General features: G+C 43.4%; 1 long non-coding RNA gene across 2 annotated transcripts; it reads right to left on the bottom strand.

The window, feature by feature from the left end:
- Positions 1-262: 262 nt before the first annotated feature.
- On the bottom strand, positions 263-6,308 carry LOC110317505. Of its 2 annotated transcripts, XR_002380321.1 has the most exons (4): positions 6,254-6,308; positions 3,246-3,429; positions 1,266-1,364; positions 263-477 (listed from the first exon to the last, which is right to left on the bottom strand). It is a non-coding gene; the product is annotated as an uncharacterized LOC110317505 (long non-coding RNA). The 2 variants fall into 2 exon arrangements; XR_002380322.1 differs by lacking the exon at positions 263-477 and having other exon boundaries at positions 1,236-1,551; positions 3,251-3,429; positions 6,254-6,296.
- Positions 6,309-7,065: the final 757 nt, after the last annotated feature.

Here is a 7,065-nt window from a genome sequence, read left to right as displayed (position 1 = left end):
ACCTGGAGCCTTCTCAACAGAATCAACACGCTCAGTGCACTGGGATGTCTCTGAAGAGCTAAAAGGAAAATAGCCATGAATGAGTCTGCTTTCAACTTGAACATCTATTTAAAGATGCAGGTAAAATAAGATGTCTCCTTACAATCAAAAGCAGAATTTCTTGCCAATCAATGTGTAGGGAAAAGGGAAATAAAGTGAGGTATTTGAGCTTGAAAAATACACAAATATTTGGAAACGCAGCAAAACATATATACATTTGACCCAAAGAAACAAAAATTGGTGTATAATGAAGATATCACAACACAATGCGTGGAATGCAACTGGAGGAGTATTTAAGGAAAACCAGGTGTACTAGCATAGTGGCACATACCTGTAACACCAAGACTTAGTGGGCAGAGGCAGGAGGATTGCCACAAGTTCAAGGCCAATGTTGTCTACAAAGTGAATCTCAGGCCATCCATGGCACACAATGAGACCCTGATTTGAAATAAATGGAGGCATAATTATATTACAAAAGGGAAATTATATGTATATACATATACATATATATATACACACACATATATATCCTCTCATGTCTACGTTTTACTTTTACTTTAATATGTATGTATATTATAATTATATATGTATTTGATATAATATATAATAAATTTATTATTACAAAAGAGAAATTATATATCATATATGTGATACATATGTGTGTGGTATATGATATATATGCTGTATATAAAATATATTTGATATACATATATCATATATAACTAATATTGTATATCATTTTATATTATATGTCACATATATTATATACATTTGATGCATATGTCATGTCATATATACCAGGTGTGGTAGAATATCACATATATAGTATATATGAATACAGATATATGTCATAAATATCAACATATGTAATATATTGATATATGATATATTTCATATATAAATGATGTCATATATAATATATACATAATATCTTTTTCATCCATATTTATATATGCTATAATATCATATATACCATATATAATTCCTTTTCTGTAACATAAATATATAATTATATATATATATATATATATATATATATATACATTCGTGTGTGTGTGTGTGTGTGTGTGTGTGTAAGTAAAAGGAAAGATATAGACTGGGAGGAGTGGGCATCTGAGTTGAAGCCAACATGCCAGGGATTTTGTGGATAAAACATCTAAAGAGGCATTACTGGATTGTTCTACTACGTGTGTGTGGTTTATAAAGCACAGACATCAACTACTTACTGTTCTAAAGGTCCAAGGTCAGACAGTTGTCACTGGTGTTGCTGACTTATCTCACAGGTCAGAAGACAGAGGACAGGAAAGGCAATCTCTGAGGTTTGCCTGTAGCAGTGGAATCATTTTCTGTCCTGTCTCTCAGTTCCACCACATGTGGGTTTGTTGATGTCATCATATTTGATTGGCAGCTTTCTCCAGACAGCAGGTTTGATTCATAACACAGTAAAAGCAGGAATATGGAAGGCCGTGGTGAACATCCTCTTCAGTTCTGGGATAGCTCGACAGATCTAGACTATACAGGTATCATCATCTGGACAGCCTCATGGCCATCCGACTATCTTTCTCAGAAGTGTTACTTATGGTCTTCTGGGTAGCAATGACGGCATGGGGTGTGGCCATATGTCCCTCCATGATGCCAAAGTTGTTATGGATGAGCTGGGTTGTGGGGGCAGTCTAAGTGGTTGGAGGACAAGAAACAGGGTTGACAACCGCGAATGTGATGTACTTCGCTGGTTTAGGCCCATCTCTGACAGGAAGGCCCCAGAAGGGACCTTCTTGGCTTCATCCAGCCTTCTCTGTGGGAGTTTTATCATCGCTGTCAAGAGACACCATGATCAAGCCAACTCTTATAAAATAAAACATTTCATTGGGGGCTTGCTTATCATTTTAGAGGGTTATTCTATGATCATTCTGGCAAGAAGCCAACAGGCACGACACTGGAGCAGTAGCTGGGAGCTTTACATACTGATCAGCAGACAGGCAGAAAGACACTGGGCCTGATGTGGGCTTTTGAAATATCAGTGCCCACTTCCAGTGACACACCTCTTCCAACAAGGCCACACCTAATTCTTCTAACCCTTCTCAGACAGTTCATCCACTGAGGACTAAGCCTTTAAATACATGAGCCCACGGGGCAGGGGTGGGGGTGTTTTCTTTCAAACTACCACTGTTAGGAAGACACTGCAAACCTCCACAATGTACTCAGCATCATGACAACATTCTAGGTTGGTCTTCTCGGTGAGGACAAGGCTGCCCTAGAGTCACCCTTGCTCCTGTAAGTAACCCCACTTAGCTCTGGATTCACTACACTAGATTTGTGTGCGATCATTTCTTTGGTTTGTAGTCGGTCCCCTATCTGGGGTGAATAGACATGTGTTCATGTCTCCCCGAAGAAAGTCACTCAACAAGAGATTGTGGACGGGAGCCACCACATCCAATCTGGAATCCTTTTCCACGTTTAAGGATCTCCCGACTTTTGCCTAGCTTGGCTTCCCAGCTGTGTTTCTGGACCTCTTGTTATCCCTGCAGGGGTCAGAGATGGCTGGTGACCCTGGAAACTTTGTGCCACCTATCTATCCTGTATATAGTGTGGTGCTGTCTCTTGAAGTTGGCTTCTCATCCAAGGGCCCTGGTGCTTGTGTGTCGAGTAATTAATTCTTTAAAACAGAGTGTGGGAATATATGTCCCTTCCTGGTTGGGATTTCTTTTTTTACTCTCTGATTGTTTAATATGTATATGTGTGAATCTGCATGAGTACGTATGCTTGAGAGTTTCGCAGGAGCCCATGGAGGTCAGCAGACGATGTCCAATCTGGAACTGGAGTTCCAGGTAGTTTTGAGCTACCATGTGGGTGCTGGGAACCAAACTCCAGACTTCTGCTGAACACTCACTTGTAACTCTGAGCCATCTCTCCAGTCCTTGGGTTGGGAATTTTAAAATGTGAGTGGAAAAAAAAAAAACCCAAGTCTTGTTATTCTACTGAGTAGAAAGAAAGAAGTCTGAGAGTCTAGTGAGGGCAGAGCCACCAAATACCAGTGCCTGCCTCAAAGTTGACCTTTATGTTTAGTAATTAGGCGGCAGCAGAGACCCTCCAAGAGTTGGGAAATAGTTGTCTAAGTGCGTGCAGCATGCAGACAGGAACATGAGGAATTCAGGAAGGCAGGCAGATTGCACTGTGTATAGACTTGAGAAGGAGGTCCTGCTCACCACACAGGTGCTTCAGGCTCTCACATGACAGGCATTTGCCAGGATAATGAAGTAAAAGAAATGAGGCTCCAAACTGGTCTGAGTATTACAGCGACTCAGCAGTATTGATGGAGACTTGGCACAAGCCACATGGATCCGCTGGTAAAACGCTTGCTGTGTAAACCCCATGGACTGAGCTCAGTCCCTAGATCCCACAGTGGAAGGAGAAACCAACTTCTAAAAGCCATCCTCTGTAAAACTTCCACATGCACACTGGTACTTGCACACACACACACACACACACACACACACACACTACCCCAACCAATGTGCACATACAAACAAAAACATAAACACTTATCATACACACAAAATAATGATGATGATGATGATAATGATACTTTTAAAAATCTGGTTGGTGTGGTGGCATATACCTTTAATCTCAGCACACTCAGGAAGCAAACAGTAAACTCAGTGAGAAGCAAACTCAGTGAGTTTGATGCTAGCCTAGGCTACAGAGTGATCTTGTCATAAATAAATACATAAATAGTGAGCATGAAAAAAAATTGGTAATGCTGGGAGTTTAAGGCCTAAACTTATCATTTGAAGCCTGCTAGGTCAGTACCTGACTACCTTGTTATCTCCCTAGACATAGACTTTAGCTTTTTTAAGTTTAATTTTATTATTTTTTGTGTGTATGTGTGTTGTTGTTTGCATGTATGTCTGGGCACTATGTGTGTGCCTGGTGCCTTCAGAGGCCAGAAGAGATCCCCTGGAACTGAAGTTATAGATGTTTATGGTTGCTGGGAATTGAACCCAGGTCCCCTGAAAGAGCAGTCAGTACTCTTAGATGCAGAGCCATCTCTCTAGCCCAGCTGTAGGATTTTTGAGACAGGATCTCACTATTTGTAACCTAGGCTGACCTTGAACTTGAGACCCTCTTGCATCAGCCTCCCAAGTACTAAGATTAGAGGATGAATTTCCATGCCCAGATGAACTCCCTTTTATGCATTACACAGCTGATGAAACATGAAGTCCTGTGTCTTTAACGAAAAGACTGAAATAATAAACTTTCTTGATATTTGTATAAATTACACATATAAGATGACTAATGGAGGGGCTGGAGAGATGGCTCAGCGGTTAAGAGCACTGACAGCTCTTCCAAAGGTCCTGAGTTGAAATCCTAGCAACCACATGGTGGCTCATAACCACCCGTAATGAGATCTCACACCCTCTTCTAGTGTGTTTGAAAACAGCTACAGTATACTTACATATAATAATAAATAAATATTTTTTTTAAAAGATGACTAATGGATATTAGAAGTTTGCTAGAAAGAATACAGCTCTCTCTCTTAGTTAGGGTTTTATTGCTAAGAACAGACACCACAACCAAGGCAATTCTTATAAAAACAATAGTTAATCGGGGCTGGCTTACAGGTTCAGAGGTTCAGTGCATTAGCACGAAGGCAGGAGCATGGCAGTGTCCAGGCAGGCATGGTGCAACAGGAGCTGAGAGTTCTACATCTTCATCCGAAGGTAAATAGGCAGAGACTAGCTTCCAGGAAGCTAGGAAGAGGATCTTAAAGTCCCTGCCCACGGTGACACACCTACTCCAAGGCTACCCCTCCAAATAGTGCCACTCCTGGGCCAAACATTCAAACCACTGCACTCTCTCTCTCTGATATCATAGAAATCAGGCTTCATCAAGATTACTGTGTTGAAGACTGGAGGCATAGCTCAATGGTTAGTGGAGACACTGGCTGCTCTCCCAGAAGACCTGGGGTCAACTCCCAGTACCCACATGGCAGCTCACAACTGTCTGAAACCCTCACACAGACATACGTTCAGGTGAAACAACAATGCACAAAATAAAAATAAATGAAAGGATTAAGGTGTTGAGTGTGCTGGGTACTCATTGCTGCAGAAAGAGTGCTGACTTGGGTACCAGGAAGCACTTTCCTCTGAGTCCTTCATGACAGCGGTAGTAACTGCGGCTCAGGCCCTCGGTGGTTCAGGCTCTCTGCTTTGCCAGCGCTGCTGTCATCTAACATCCTCATTATTAGAAGGTGGCTGAGCACATCCATACACTGTACCTGAGCAGAGTTTTATGTATGACTCATAAGATGAAACAAAATCACTTGGACTGACTGATGGGAATCTGACGCCCTCTTCTGGCCTCTAGGAGAAGAATGATTTATAGGCTGGAGAGATGGCTCAGAGGTCCTGAGTGCGATTCCCAGCACCCACTTGGTGACTCACAACCATCTGTAATGGGATCCGATGCCCTCTTCTGGTGCATCTGAAGATCTTCACCTCCCCCCCTCACACACACACACTTTTTTTTTGGGGGGGGGGGACAGGATTTCTCTACATAGCTCTGGCTATTCTGGAACTCACCTGCCTCTGCCTCCCAAGTGCTGGAATCAAAGGTGTGCCCCACCGCACTCAGCGTCAGGCCTCAAAGAAAAACAAATGAAACTAAGAACATAGAGGAAACAAATGTTTCTTAACAAAGAGGTATGGAGGGGACATTAGTTAGCAAGTTAACAGTACTTCTGCAGCGTTAGTAAATAGGACTTGGGGGGATATGGGGACATATTAGAGAAGCGGGAAAGGATGGGTAGACAAGAGCAGGGGGTTATGGTAGCATTGGTTCTCTGTGGCTGCTGGAACTTCCACAACCTTGGTGGCTCAAAACAGCAGAAACTTGGGGCAGGGAGATGTCTTAACACCCATGTAAAAACCCCCTGGATGATCCTACGAACGCCTGTAACCCCCGCACCGAAGGCCTGGAGACCCCGCACTGAAGACCTGGCGACAGAAGGATCTCTGAGGTTTGCTGTCTGTCATGGAAGCTCCAGGTTCAGCCAGAGACAGAGGAACAGAGCAAAGAGGAAGAAGCCACCTGAAGCTCTCCCCTGGCCACTACCTGGGCATTAGTGCACACCCATGCCTCCTCCCTCCCCCACATCTCACACAAACACATGAAAACATCCACAATGAAAATAAACCCACGAGTGCACTCTTACATAGCGCTGGAGGCCTAAAGTTCACTGCGTGTATCCCTGAGCTGAAAACAGAGTGTCCACATGACACTACTTTTTCCTCTTGCAGTTCCTGTGGCCACCAGCGTTTCTTGACTGGTGATGATGTCATTACTCCTGCAAGCTCTGCCTCCTTGGTCACAAGGCATCCTTTTCATCTGTGTAGTCTGCCTATTTTTCTCTCTCATAAGGACATTTATAGTGGTATTTAGTGTCCTCCCAGATAATTAAGGCTAATCTAATCTCAAATCCTTAATTATATCTGTAAAGACCTTTGTTCCAGGTAAGGTCACGCTTCTTCCATGGCTTCTGTAAGTGGAGACAAAGATACCCTTTTTGTGGGAGACAGTCTGTAACAGTGGGAGAGAGCAAGGAAGAGGAAGAAAGGCCCTCCTTCTTAAGGGCTACCTTCGTTTAGACTAGTATTGTCCCCTAACTGTTCCTTCCGCTGTCACTGGCAGGATGGTAGAGCTACGTGTGTCACAGAACCATTCACAGCAGTGGCTGTGGGAACTGTTCAGAGACCTGGAACCTCGGCCACTGTCTTCTGAAATTCCCTGTGCTTTTACAGTTCTAGGGGAAAGGCCCTGCATCCAGCTTCACGTTCCTTGCTTGGCATTCTTCTCCAGAGGCTGCCTACCCCAGACTTGATCACTCTCCACCCCCCACCCACCCACCCCACCCCGAGAGGAAAGGGCTCTCATCCCTTGCTCATCTTCAGAGCGGGTTCTTTTCGGGTCTCGTGTCTGCCACTGACGCAGTCACTATGACCAAGTTAACTTAAGGCTCTAATAGTG

This window comes from Mus pahari, chromosome 3 (genome assembly GCF_900095145.1).
Source record: "Mus pahari chromosome 3, PAHARI_EIJ_v1.1, whole genome shotgun sequence".
Classification (NCBI taxonomy): Eukaryota; Metazoa; Chordata; class Mammalia; order Rodentia; family Muridae; genus Mus; species Mus pahari.
The sequence above is the reverse complement of the archived record's forward strand: the minus strand, read 5'-3'. Positions and strand labels throughout refer to the sequence as shown.